Here is a 14,612-nt window from a genome sequence, read left to right on the forward strand (position 1 = left end):
AAGTCGCTTTTCTAGGCCATATTGTTACAAGTGATGGTGTTAAGCCAAATCCCGATAAGATTGAAGCTATTCAGAATTGGCCTATCCCAAAAACCCAGAAAGAGCTGAAAAGTTTTCTCGGTATTTTAGGATACTACCGCAGATTCGTTCGTGATTTTGCGAAAATCACCAAACCCCTCACTGCTCAGCTGAGGAAGGGCGAGAAAGTAGAGCACACACCTTCAGTTTTGAAAACATTCGAATTATGTAAAAAGCTTCTAACTCAGAGCGACATTCTTCAATATCCTGACTTAGAGCAACCATTCATATTAACTACGGATGCCAGCAATTATGCCTTAGGGGCCGTACTTTCACAAGGACCCATAGGAAAGATAGGCCTGTTGCTTATGCATCTCGTACATTGACAAAACCGAAGAGCGATATTCGGCGATTGAAAAGAGTTGTTGGCCATTGTATGGGCAGCACAATATTTCAGACTTTACCTCTATGGCAAACGATTCACCTTGTTCACAGATCATCAACCACTGACCTATGCACTAAATTTGAGAACGCCAAATACAAGGCTAGTCAAGTGGCGACTTCAATTACTTGAGTATGACTTTGAAATTAAACATCGACCCGGCAAACAAAATGTTGTCGCTGATGCCCTTTCAAGGATACCTCAAGAATTAAACATTAATGAAGACGAGTCAGATTCGGATGACGCATCAGTTCACTCGGCTGATACAGACGACTCCGAACTCATAAAATGCACTGAGAAACCGATAAATTTCTTCCATAACCAAATCGTTCTGAAAATTGGTCCTAATGAATCCGAGACATATGAGGAAATATTTCCTCGTATGCACCGAAGAACCATAACGAAAGTAACATTCGGGGTCCCACTACTTATACGAATTTTTAAAGATTACATGGATCCTAGACGGTCTAATTGTATAATGTGTCCTGAGAATGTAATCCAATCTATTCAAATAGTTTATAAAAACTATTTTAGTAGATGTAAAACATTCAAAATTTTCATTTCACAGAAATTGTTAGTCGATCTACAAACAGCAGAAGATCAAAATGTTATAATCGAAGACACTCACGAATGTGCTCATAGAGGCATTCGAGAGAACACCGAAGAAATAAAAAGGCGTTTTTTCTTTCCAAACATGAAACGGAAAATTAGACAATACATACTCCTTTGTGAACATTGTAACAAAGCAAAATATGAGCGAAGGCCGTATAAAATTCGCTTAGAGAATACCCCAATTCCAAAGCAACCATTAGACATAGTGCACATAGACATTTACATTGCACAACCGAATTTATTCCTTTCTGTAGTTGACAAGCTTTCCAGATTTGGAGCTCTAATTCCGATAAAATCTAGAAGTATTGCCCACATCAGAAAGGCGATGTTAACTTACTTCACTATGCATGGAACTCCGAAAATGATAGAGTCGGATAACGAACCCGCAATAAAATCAGTTGAGATAAGAGGATTACTCTTCGACCTTAACATTGAACAATATTTTACCCCTTCAAATCATAGCCAGGTTAATGGAATTGTTGAAAGGTTTCACTCAACAATTACAGAAATCTTCAATTCTAATAAACATAAATATGAGAATTTATCCAATAAAGAGAAATTCTAACAGCCTGTACTTTATATAACAACAGTATTCACACAGCAACTAATCTGAAACCCCGAGAAGTATTTTTGGATTAAAACAGGGAGAAGAAAGACCACTAGACATGGACAAGATCATCGAACTTCGGAACAAAGTCTACGACGAAACAGTCCTAGAACTAATGAGGACTCAGATCCGGCAAAATGAACAACACAACAGGAAAAGAGAAGATGCCCCAACGTTGCAACCAGGCCAAGTTGTTTATAACAGAGTACAAGGAGTGAAATCTAAAACTAAAGATATATTTCAGAAAATACAGGTTCAATTCAATAGAAAACAAACGTATAAGGACACCGCCAGACGGAAGTTGCACAAAGAAAAACTTCGTCGTATTCGAAAATAGTGCTACGATTTTAACACATTTTTTTTCTTATTCTCGTTTTAGATGATACCTAATCGGATAATTTCATCACTCTTCCTGCTCATCTGCATCATCCATTCATCCTATCCACAAACATCCAGAATCCTTAATCTAAAACAAAATCCTGGTCTCCTCACTATCGAAACTGGTAACTGTTTTATAAAGAAGGGCAATCATAAACTTTTCCATATAATTGAATTAAACAACTATGAACCTATCTTTACAAAACTGTTCAAGAATATTCAAGGACTACGAAATTTTTCCAATTTCACAGATGTAGTCGAAATTCTAGAAACAAAATTTGAAACTGCTCAGAGCACTTTGAATGATCTACGCCCGAAGTTGAGAGAGAAAGAAGAGGATTATTCAATCTGCTTGGAACAGGAATCAAACAAATAACTGGCAACATGGACCACAATGATTTCGAACAAATTTCAAAAACTATATCTGATTTGCAGATTAATAATAGAATGCTAACGAACGAAAACAATGAGCAATTTAAAATTAACCTGCAACTTCAGAACAGAATTAATTCAGTAATTAACAAATTAAACCTGCAACAAAGTCAAATAACTAAAAACATTATATCAGCTAGACTAGAAGCAGAAACAAGTAGAAACTTCAAAATTCTTAGAGAAACCATAAAGATTAGCTACAACTTAGATCAATTAAAATCCCATCTTGAGAATATTTTCGAATCAATACAGCTAGCTAGAACAAAAATCATTCCCAAGCAAATATTATCATTAGACGAACTAGCATTCATTTCAGGTATCCTAGAACAACAAAATATTAGGCCTACTAGCACAGAACAAATATATGAATTTTTGGATCTCTCTGCATATTAGGGTAAGACGGTATAATATGCCCCCCCTAAGGCAACTCCTTGATAACTTTTTACTTTTCAACGCTATCTATGCAAACTTTGTGTTATTTGGTAGTCCAGGAAGTCGCAAATGTATTACCCGGGAGTAGTCATATAAAAATATTACAGATTACACGTAATAAAGCTTTTTTGAAAAGTCGTGAAAAAATGGATTTTAAAAAGTGCCTGGGCAATACGCCCCACCTTAGCCAAAGACGTTTCAAAGCCCTTCATTAGTATTTTATCAATCCCATTATAAAAAGGTTACAAATCCTTATGCGCGTAACATTAAAAAACCAACATAAGTCCATTTAATCAGGTTTGAAATACATTTCAATAGTTTCCATATAATTTGGAAGCAACTGCTGCAAGCTCGCCGCGCTTGTGTCCAGTTGGTAAGGGCATATCGTCCTGCCTACACTGGGGCGTATTGACCAGAGAAACATATTTTCTAAAAACGTTACATTTTTGAAGATGGAAGCAATTTTATATCACATTAACCACTGATAGAAGTTAATTGGTTGCCCAACTGAGTGCTCCAGTGCAAGTTTTGCGGACAGTATGCTAGAGTTGCTCCAGAAAGTTGAGCAAACAAATATTGAAAGTTACATCAAAACTATAACTTTTTGTATTTTTCTATTATTTTTATTACGTAATACAAAAATACTCCCATATTCACATAGGATGATGGTTTTACAAATATTTATAGGTACCAACTGATTTTGACCCTTAGTTAGTTATAGTTTTCTAGAAATCCAAGTGGGGCGTTTTGGCCAGGTGGGGCGCATTATACCGTCTTACCCTATAATAAAACGAAATTAATTTTCATTGTTTCAATTCCTAGAATAGATAACTCTACCTATACAGAATTCCTGCTAGAGCCTCTTACAATTTCCAGTAAAATTTTGAAACTTCCAGCTCGTGTTGCTTTGCATAATGGCAACAAAACATACTTCATCGAGAAGGAATGCAGACGCATCGATAAGACGAAACTTTGTAACATCAACGACCTGATAGACGTCACTGGAGACGCTTGCTATTCGAATTTACTCAAAGGATTTTCTGCAAATTGTACTTTTACAAATCATTATCAACCCAAAGCGATTAAAAGGATTACTGACAACCATATAGTAATCACTGACATTCAAAATTTGGAAGTCGATTCAAACTGTGGATTGACAAAACGGAACCTATCTGGAACATATTTAATAGAATTCCACAATTGCTCAGTGGTAATAAACGGCACCCAGTACACCAATATCGAAGCCTACAACACTGAACTGACATTCGTTATGCCATTAGATGGTTTACACATCAACGAACAAACCCTAGAGATCCGGGATGATATTGATGAAATCCACATAAAAAACAGGCATTACATGGAAACATTATCTAACCAGCATACACTTCAGACATACACATCCTTAAGTATGTCGACAATATGTTTTCTTTTAAGTATCATTACAGGCCTACTTTGGATTTTCAAAAGAAGAAAGCAAATAAATCTTCACCTAGGAACATCCACGGAGTCTTACACCAAATCAAAGATAAGGCAAAGCGAAACCGAAATCTGTTCAGCGAATCAGGACGATTCGTCTTCAAAAGGGGAGTAGTTAAGATCGAACCCTTCCTAATCTCCAGAGAAGTACCCATTTCCGATCGCTTATTCATCACATCATCGTCGATAACGCCAACAACAACAACATCGACGACGATCACACCACACCAGTTTGCAGTACGTTCAACCCCAGGTCCCCAGATTGCGAGTATCAGCAGTTATCCACCCGGCAACACCACAAAGTAGAACGGATGCGACCGTGGCCATTCCTACATCAGCAGTCTACGGCCAGTGCATTGCAACACGACGACCGCATTCCATAATTTCCTTAATCAGCAGTTATTAGCTAGGGCTAGGTTTCATTTCAATTTGGAATTAATAAATCGATCAGTTCATTTTCAACCGTTTAACTAGTAAGATCCAAACTTATATTAACAGAAATAAGAGTAAATAACATTCAATTGGTGTTTATTAAAAGTATATTATAGAATGTTTAAAGATTACGTAACTCTGAAAGGAGGAGGGGTCCTAGAAATATAAACTTTCATACGAAAAAAACTTTGTTTTTTATTATATTCAAAAAAAAACTACAGAGGTAAAAATATATGAGGTTTCCCGTAGCTTCAAGAAAGGAATTTTCTCTAAAGAAAGATCACAAATTACGTAACGGAAAATTTGACCATTTCATCACCTCTCCTACACTTTTTGTATGAATCATCTACAAATTCCATGAATCGTTATACATCTCGCATTCCTCCAAGCTCAGCGTTGCGTAACTTATGGATGTTTCATTTGATTAAATGATTGTCATTTAAATGGAATTGTGTTTTCGGACTATGTTGAGGTGTAAAACAATACCAAATACAATTTTATTATTTCGTTTCAGTCCTTTCCTCAAATCCTCAAATTTCTTATCTTTAAAGGGAGAATTTGTGATAATTTTCGATTTCTGTCCTTTTGTTCTTTGTTGTGGACCTTTACGCTGTGGAACTACACCCAGGTTTTTTTTTACACGGTTGAAATTCATTAATTTCTCAGTCAACCTAAACTTTCACAGCTTTTTAAATACCCCCTGAAATTTCTTTGATTTTTTGTGATTTTTTTCGTGGGGTTAACTTATTGTTTCATTGACGCTGAAGGTCTTAAACGACTAAAACTAAACCGTGTAAAAAAAAACCTGGGTGTAGTCTTATTTTGGCCGGAGATACGGGTTACTTAAAGGTTCACATGCGTACTCTTGCCCCACCCGTCATTGCGTACTTTTACCCCACAGTTCCACCTTTATTCAGTTAGTGGTTTTGACTTCTTGGAAAACCATCCGAATTAATGTTCTGCACCACAAAGTACTCTATACAATAGGTTATCGAAATGATATAATGTTCACCTGATTGGAACACTAGTTGCGGATACACAATTATTTTTAGCGAAATGACCAGAAAATTAACTATCTTCATATCTCCCTTGTTGTTTATTCAAATCGTTTACAATTACACATGACAATAGTTGGTCAGAATACACAGAAAAAATTAATGAAAACTAAGAAGCGCGTAAAAAATAAAGGCATGGAAAATTACACTATTTCTGGCGCACATGGATATTTTCCGAAAAGTTCACCCTAAATGTATGCAATTTTTATAGCATTATGTCAGTTTCTATAGCATACATCATATAAAATGTAGCATACTGCAATAGAAATCGCATACATTCAGGCGATAATATCGTTTAAATTTACGCTCTTTCTGGCATTCCCTTTATGTGCATTACTTTCGTGTAAATTCCAACAACTTTTTCTATCTGTGTACCTATCAAACTGAAGCAGTGCTGCTAGTATATCTTTTTTTATAACTACAAAAAATCGAAAACGTACTCTTACCCCACGCGCACTCTTGCCCCACTCTACTCTACGACCTGATGTTGCCAAAGTCCATCAGTTTCTGGAAAACGAAATCAAGTTGAATCTCGCAGACGTCAAAAGTATCCAGCTCCACAACACTCGAAATTGTGTTTACATTGAAATGGTGGACAATGATACGGCACTGCGCTATGAAAAGGCGCATAATATAAAACGTGTTTTCATCAGCAACGAGAAACGGTTCAAGATTCCTGTGTATGTGGATAGCGAGGCAGTGACTGTGCGAGTGCACGATCTTCCTCCTTCCACACCTCACGCCTCTGTAGGTGAATTCATGAGGAAGTTTGGCGATGTGATGTCCATTCAAAGCGAGCGCTGGAAACACTACTTCCTCGGCGTTCCAAACGGAGTACGAGTGCTGCAGATGAGGCTTAAACAACCTATACCGTCGTACATCACATTCGGAAAAGATGTTTGCTTGGTGACTCATCCAAATCAGCCAAAAACATGTAAACGATGTTCTAAACTTGTTCATCCCCAACAAAAATGTTCGGACTTTGCCGTACCGAACAATATCGAAACATCACAAACAGATCCACCACCACCAAACGAAAAAGTATTCTCTGACATCAATTCCCGCCGATGAACAAAAATCATCCCAATCCATCTACTTCTGCCCCGTATGTACCTGCTGCAGCAGAAGACAATAACGACGATGTAACGACGACGACAAAGCAACAGCATCTAGCTCAACGACTGAATCGGATTTCATCGAACAATCGGATTTCAACGAACAAAAGGCGGCTATCAAAACGAATAGCAAATTTAAATAAAAAAGTTAGCACAAAGCAGTGTGCCCAGACCATCAGTCTTTCGGACAATGTTTCTGGAAAAACATAATTATGTTGTAATTAGAAATTGTAAATCAAAATTTTAAAGAAACTAGGCTTCGTAATGCCTAACGGTGCATGAGCCTGTAAAATAAATAAGAGATTTAAAAAAACAAAGATTCAAACGTCGATTTGTCCGATCTCATGGCACTCCCAATCATTGCACTATGGTCCAGGAAACAGATTTACGCGGAAAGATGAATTTTACGCCAAAACTATATTTTTTAGAAAAAAATTTTGTTCTACAAAATTGTTCGAAATAGTAAGGCCATCATTATGGTTCTACCGAAAAATAGGGTGGCTCATCATATAAAAAAAAATAGAAAATATTTTTTTTATTTCTCGGAATATTGACATGTTATGTTCTACAAAGTTGTAGCGCAGCTTATTCCAATCAATTTTGCTAAGAAAACTTTTTCTGTAGCTCTTAATTTGGCTGATTTAGAGCAATTTTACCTAATTGGATTAGGGTGTACTTCAAAAAAACAGTATTTTTTATCTACTTTTTTTGTTTTATATTTCTCGAAAAAGTCGTCTTCAGGTGACTTTTAGAGCTCAAAAAAATGCATCTTTTTATTGGTAAATATGGTCAATATCTTTTTCCGATAAAAAGTTATAATCGTTTTTCTGTCAAAATTACATTTTTTTCATAAGTTGATATCTCCGGTTAGGGCAGACCAAAAAAATATATTCACACGGCATCTGAAAGAGAAATTAATATTCTTTATTGTGTCAAAAAATTGGGGATATGTTATTTTTTTATCTCAAGTTTAACCAATTTTACTAAAATCATGTTTTTTCAAATAAATTGATTTAACTCGACAACGGAAGAAGATACAGACGATATTCTTATAGCAAAACACGCCTTTTGAAAAGCCCCAAAATTCTTCAGAAAGACACATACGTGGAAAATAAAAATTGAAATGAGCAGATCATAAATATTGTTTTTTAAGGGACACCCTAATCCTGGTAAGTAAATTTACTCTAAACTAGTGAGCTTGAGAGCTACACAAAAAGTTTATATAGCAAAGTTGATTGAAAAAGCTGTGCTACAACTTTGTAGAAGAGTTTATGTCAATATTCCGCAAAATAAAAAAAATAAAAATTTCACATTTTTATAAAATGGCTCACCCTATTTTTTGGTAACTCTATAATAAGGGCCCAAGTATCCAGAACAACTTTGTAGAACAAACTTTGTTTCTTAAAAGTATGCTTCAGACCGAAAATGCATCTTTTCTCGAAAATCTTGCAATACGATGATAATGATAAAACTTATAAAAAGTGTTAAAGCTGTAGATTTTTTAGTTTTCATTTCTCACGAATGTCATGTTCTAAAGACTTTTGGGGCTTTTCAAAACGAGTGTTTTGCTATAAGAATATCGTCTGTATCCTCTTCCGTTGTCGAGTTATAATAATTTATTTGAAAAAACATGATTTTAGTAAAATTGATAAAACTTGAGATAAAAAAATAACATATCCCCAATTTTTTGACATAATAAAGAATATTAATTTCTCTTTCAAATGCCGTGTAAAAATATTTTTTTGGTCTGCCCTAACCGGAGATATCAACTTATGAAAAAAATGTAATTTTGACAGAAAAACGATTTTAACTTTTGATCGGAAAAAGATATTGATCATATTTACCCATGTAAAGTTGCATTTTTTTGAGCTCTAAAAGTCACCTGAACACGACTTTTTCGAGAAATCTAAAACAAAAAAAGTAGATCAAAAATACTGTTTTTTCAAGGTACACCCTAATCCAATTAGGTAAAATTGCTCTAAATCAGCTAACTTAAGAGCCACAGAAAATTTTTTTTTAGCGAAATTGATTGGAATAAGCTACGCTACAACTTTGTACAACATAACATGTCAATATTCCGAGAAATAAAAAAAATATTTTCTAATTTTTTTTAATGATGGGCCACCCTATTTTTCGGTAGAACCATAATAATGGCCTTACTATTTCGAACAATTTTGTAGAATATCAGTTTTTTTCTAAAAAATATAGTTTTGGAGTAAAATGCATCTTTCCGCGTAAATCTGTATCCTGGACCATAGTGCATTGATCTAGAGTGCGACGCTGCAATCAACTAAATGATTGACAGACCGAAAATAAATCCTGAGCGAGATTGGACAGGAGAAGAATTTTTTTTTTAAATTTGTGTCGGCCTAAATTTATCATTTATATTGATTTTTGATTTACTGCTTTTCATTTGAAATCTCTGTACTATCAATAAAACATTTGAGTTTTGAGCTTATGCACGCGAATTGATCATTTTTGTTCGGAAATGCAGTTTTTCGCTACTGTATGCTACGGTATACAGTCTGGTTCGGTTAGAAATTGAGTAACAATTTGGAAGTGCAATTAATTGCATATTATTCGGCAACTCGGCCGTACGAAAACCATTTTTTTGTTAAATATCTTGGCTGTGCATATGCACAGCGTATGTTTCGAAATGGACAAATTGATATGAAATTTGCGAAAAAGAATCCACGTGTCTTGGAGGGACACGAACCCTCAACCTCCTACTCTCTAGATAGGCGTGATAACCCCTACACAACAAGACCACTTAAAGGTCACGTTTGCGGAAAAGCCATCAGAATCCGAGTACCAACCTCCACCGCGGTTAGCTCTCTTTTTTGCAAATTGAATATCTTTCGGATGCTTGATTTGTCCAATCTCCACATGCGCTTTACTATTGTATATCCACAGCCAAGCGACACACGGATCCAAGACAAGTGGATTCTTTTTCGCAAATTTCATATCAATTTGTCCATTTCGAAACATACGCTGTGCATATGCACAGCCAAGATATTTAACAAAAAAATTTGGAAGTGGCTGACGTTCAAATTGTACATTGCATTGATATATCCCTGAATAAGGAACGGTGGGTACAGCAGTCCCCGTTTCTACCTATCATCAATTCAAAACGTTTCCTTGATCATTTTTTTTTTTCGAATAATCTGATTGCAAAGTAGTTATAAATTATCCCCATTTTCAAGTCTACACGGTGGGCCTGGTGTTATTAACATTTGTGGCATATTTATGACATGTTGCCAATATTAATGCTGACAAGAAAATGAGTGGGAATACAACCGGAGGCTTTTCAACATTGCCAGATTTGACTTGACAAGACAAATATTTAAACTTTTGTGTGTTTTAAGTAGTAAACACGTGTAATATCGAAAAGATTTCAAAACAAAATTAAACCAGCATCGTGATTCGTTGTATACGAATACTCAGACAGCATAATATAACTTCCATAGAGAACAAAAATGTTCCATGATGAATTTGGAAATTTTCAGTGAAGATATCAGGAGAAAAGCCATTAATATAAATCTCGCGCTTAGTTTCATAGGGGCGTAACTGTATTGATTGATTTCATATTTTGATGATAACTCAATTGTTTCAAAAGCTACAACCGTGATTATTGATTCTGGTACTAGATACAATCATCCTTCATCACACCAAGCCATTAAATCATTGACAAACTAGCGCAATCCGGTACAATAATAAAAAGAAAACACCGACGAAAAGAAATCGATCTATACAATTACGCCCCTATGAAACTAAGCGCGAGAAATGTAAATTTTTACTAAATAATGTAAATTTTTTATAAACGTTAGAAAATTTTCCATAGCATATAAATTGTTATTAAGTTATTATTATTAAGTATCGAAGAAATTTTTCAAAAAAATAATTAATGTTTTCTTTTAAAAGATCCGATTAAAAGATACAAAATCTCGCTAAGAAGATCAAAATCAGGAATTCAAATCAATGAAAGGAAGTTTTGGAATTATTTATTGTTTATACTGATAATTTAATAATTTCAGCTTGATGGGCTGTACACTTTGTAGTTGCTAGTCGTGATGTTATGTCAAAGCACACGCAGAGCCAAACATTCCGACAATTGCGCGATCAACACGCAATCAAAACATGATCAATCGCACAGTGATTGATTTTTTTTCTGGCAGAGCTAATCACCAATTTATTGTTTATTTGGATTTTGCCATAAAATATTGTGTTCTTGATTTTGATTTTTTTATATAAAATACACCCAACCGGCGGTTGTTAGATTTTCCAACAATTTTGTATAAGAATTTACCAAAACCTGTATAAGAACTGGGCATATGCGAAATTGATAGATTCTAATACAAATATTGTACACAGGATTTTGTTTTTACACGATTTTTTTTCGCTCGTATTTTTGTTCGTGTGACTTCTATTTAGCTTCCAAATCTTCGCAACATGTTTCAAAAAATCCCGAATAAATAAAAAAAATCACATGATGATTAATATGCGTTAAACATTTAGGATGAGCGGAAAATTGAGAAAATGTAAATTGTGTAAAAACAGAATCCAGTGTATAAGAATATAACAATTTTGTAAGCTTTTCTTACAATTTTTGTATGAAAATCTTACAAATATGCCCAGTTCTTATACAGGTTTTGGTAGATTCTTATACAGAATTGTTAGAAAATCTAACAACCGTCGGTTGGGTGTATTTTTGTTTAGGAATTTGAATTTAAAAACTCGCTAATACCTCCTTGGTTTTTTGAAAAATTTCTTCCATGTTTATAGATTTTATTACAAAAAAATATGTAGTGAATTTTATATTATTAACCTTTTGTCTGTGCTCTGGGGTCAATATGACCCCAGGCCACTTTGAGTGGCTGCCATTTTTTTAGTTTTCAACCGATTCTCCTAATTTTTGGTAGTTTGGTAAAACTCGCCGAGATCTGTCTCCTAGGTGCAAATTTGCTTGAAAAATCTTGAAAATATGCGCTACAGTGTACTTTTTTCAAAAAACTTACGTTGTCTGTGCTCTGGGGTCAAATTATTTAAATTGAAATTGCTATAACTTGTTTATTGTTTGGACAATTTTGGATTTTTAGGGCTGTTTCGAAAGATAATTTAATCATCTTTCAGGTCGTTACCAAAGATTGATGGGCGGGTGGGCGATTACATCGCGGGAGGGGTTTTTGTGAAAAAGGGTACAAAACAGTGATTTTTTATGCTTATTTCCTGAAAATCCTACCCATTTTGAACTGCACCTTTTCAAAAAGGTGCAGGAAGGCGTGTGCTTTGACATGAGGCATTGATTAGATTAGAACTTGGTCGCGAGGTAGCGGTATATTTGAATTCATTGTTTTAGACTACTCAAGTAATTCCGATATGTATAAGGAATTTGCCTCATTGTAAATTTGCTTATCAAACAAATTTGAAATTTGTAAAGAAGACGTCTTAACAAAGTTCGTCTGGTAGGAATGAACTGTCATGTGACGGAGTAAATAATTAGAAAATTTACAAATAGGCTTCGCTAGTGTACTTGCAATATTCTTGCATATATGAAATATTGCTTTAGCTTGAGATCCCTCATACCTACACACAAGTTGAATTCGGCAACACTGTTCAGGATGTCTAGCACTACAAAGTGGTGCTCAATATAATGAGCACTTCTTCCAATTTTTAAATTTGTGCGATAAGCATATTTACACTGAGATGAATTCTGTATATATATATATATATATATATATATATATCGGAATATCTTGAGTAGTCTAAAATAATGAATTCAAATATACCACCACCTGGCGGCCGAGTTCTAAACTTATCAACGCCTCATGCCAAAGCACATGCCTTCCTGCATAACCTTTTTAAGAAAGGTGCAGTTCAAAATGGGTAGGATTTTCGGATATGAGCAAAATAATCATAAAAAATCACTGTTTTGTACCCTTTTTCACAAAACCCCTCCCCGCGATGTACCCGCCCACCTATAGTCAATCTTTGGTAACGACCTGAAAGATGATTAAATTATCTTTCGAAACAGCCCCAAAAATCCAAAATTGGCCAAACATTTAAAAAGTTATAGCAACTTCAATTTGGGGTCAATTTGACCCCAGAGCACAGACAACGTAAGTTTTTTTGAACACAGACAGAAGGTTAACTGTTTCTTCCCTGATTTTGTAAACGATCATTCATTAATTTTTTATGGAACATTTCCAATTCTCCAGGGAGAGTTTTTATTCTAGTTAATATTTTATCGATTCGCCGATATAAAAAATTAAATCCAGATTGTCGAATGAGTTCAATAATACCTCCAACCTTAGAACGTATGATTCAGCTCATTCTGTGTAAGAATCGCATTTTCTTTTCTTTCGGATTTCCTCCCTCATCGATATTCCTTATGTCCTACCAGCGCGAAGACCATACTTCGTTATCTGGAATCAATTGGGTCGAATTATCAAAGCTTCAGGAGAAGAAGGAACACACACAGAAGCGCATCGTAATTTGTACCCTTTGATCTGGCGCACGAATCATCACCATCCATCCTGTTGCGTTGAGCTACGAGGCCGGAGGCTGTCCAAGCCAACAGCTAGTGACGACGTGTGTGATGATGGATGTTTGTCGGCTTACGTTTCTCATGCAGCTACACTGAGTTGAATAATTTATGATCTCGGAACGAGAATTGATCAACTTTTTCGTTGCCCGTGTCTGCATTCTTTATGCTTATTCTAACATGCTTTTACTTACAGTAGATAATTTTATCCAAAAACAAACTGAATAATTATAGGGCGTTATAACCGCAACGTATAAGCTATCAATGAGATCTATTGTTAATTATTGTGCAAGCTCAGCTCTTAATCGATTCCTGAACATTTTCTTTAATATCATAAAATATGGTCTTTTTCATATGGATAGGGAGATGGGTAGAACGAAAATGAAACATTAAAAGAAGGAAGAAATGATCGTCATCTCTCAGCAGTCTGCACCATAATGATAACATTCCAACATTCTCGTATTATTTCATTTACAAAATATGTAGCATCACAATTTCGCTTTTACTTCCACATCCGTTTTACCCATGGTAAAATGGATAAACTTCTGACGGAGGAGTTAAGTGCCGAGCATAGTATGCAGCAGCCGCTCTCTATTGTTAGTGATAGACATTTTCCTTGAATGCACACGAGTGCATTCGGAGCCGACGTCCTTTTCCAGGTTCTCTGCTAAACATCACTTTTGTTGGTCTCTTTTCCTGCAAACGCACTATATGTCCAGCCCACTGTTAACTTTTATCAGCCTGTCGATGTCGGCATTTTTGTGCATTTGATATAACTCCATGCTCATACACTCTAACAACTTGATAGTGTGCGTCTTTAAACGTCCATACTTCATGGCCGTATGTATAGGATGACTGGACGAATCAACGATGTGTACAAAGTTAGTTTTGCCCATACATGTCAGATGCGAGACTTTAGCTGGCTACGCAAACCGTAGGAAGTCCTATTTGCAGCCGCAACACGTCTTTTCACCTCACATGTAACGAGTGTCCCAAGATATATGAATTTATCGACAACTTCAAATCGCAACTGTCACTTTGCATTTAATTCAACCACGTTTTGTTATCCGAC

At 35.4% G+C, this 14,612-nt stretch overlaps 1 pseudogene; it reads left to right on the forward strand.

The window, feature by feature from the left end:
• Window positions 1-3,726: 3,726 nt before the first annotated feature.
• On the forward strand, window positions 3,727-4,859 carry LOC134206590 (uncharacterized; annotated as a pseudogene).
• Window positions 4,860-14,612: the final 9,753 nt, after the last annotated feature.

Source organism: Armigeres subalbatus, chromosome 1 (genome assembly GCF_024139115.2).
Source record: "Armigeres subalbatus isolate Guangzhou_Male chromosome 1, GZ_Asu_2, whole genome shotgun sequence".
Classification (NCBI taxonomy): Eukaryota; Metazoa; Arthropoda; class Insecta; order Diptera; family Culicidae; genus Armigeres; species Armigeres subalbatus.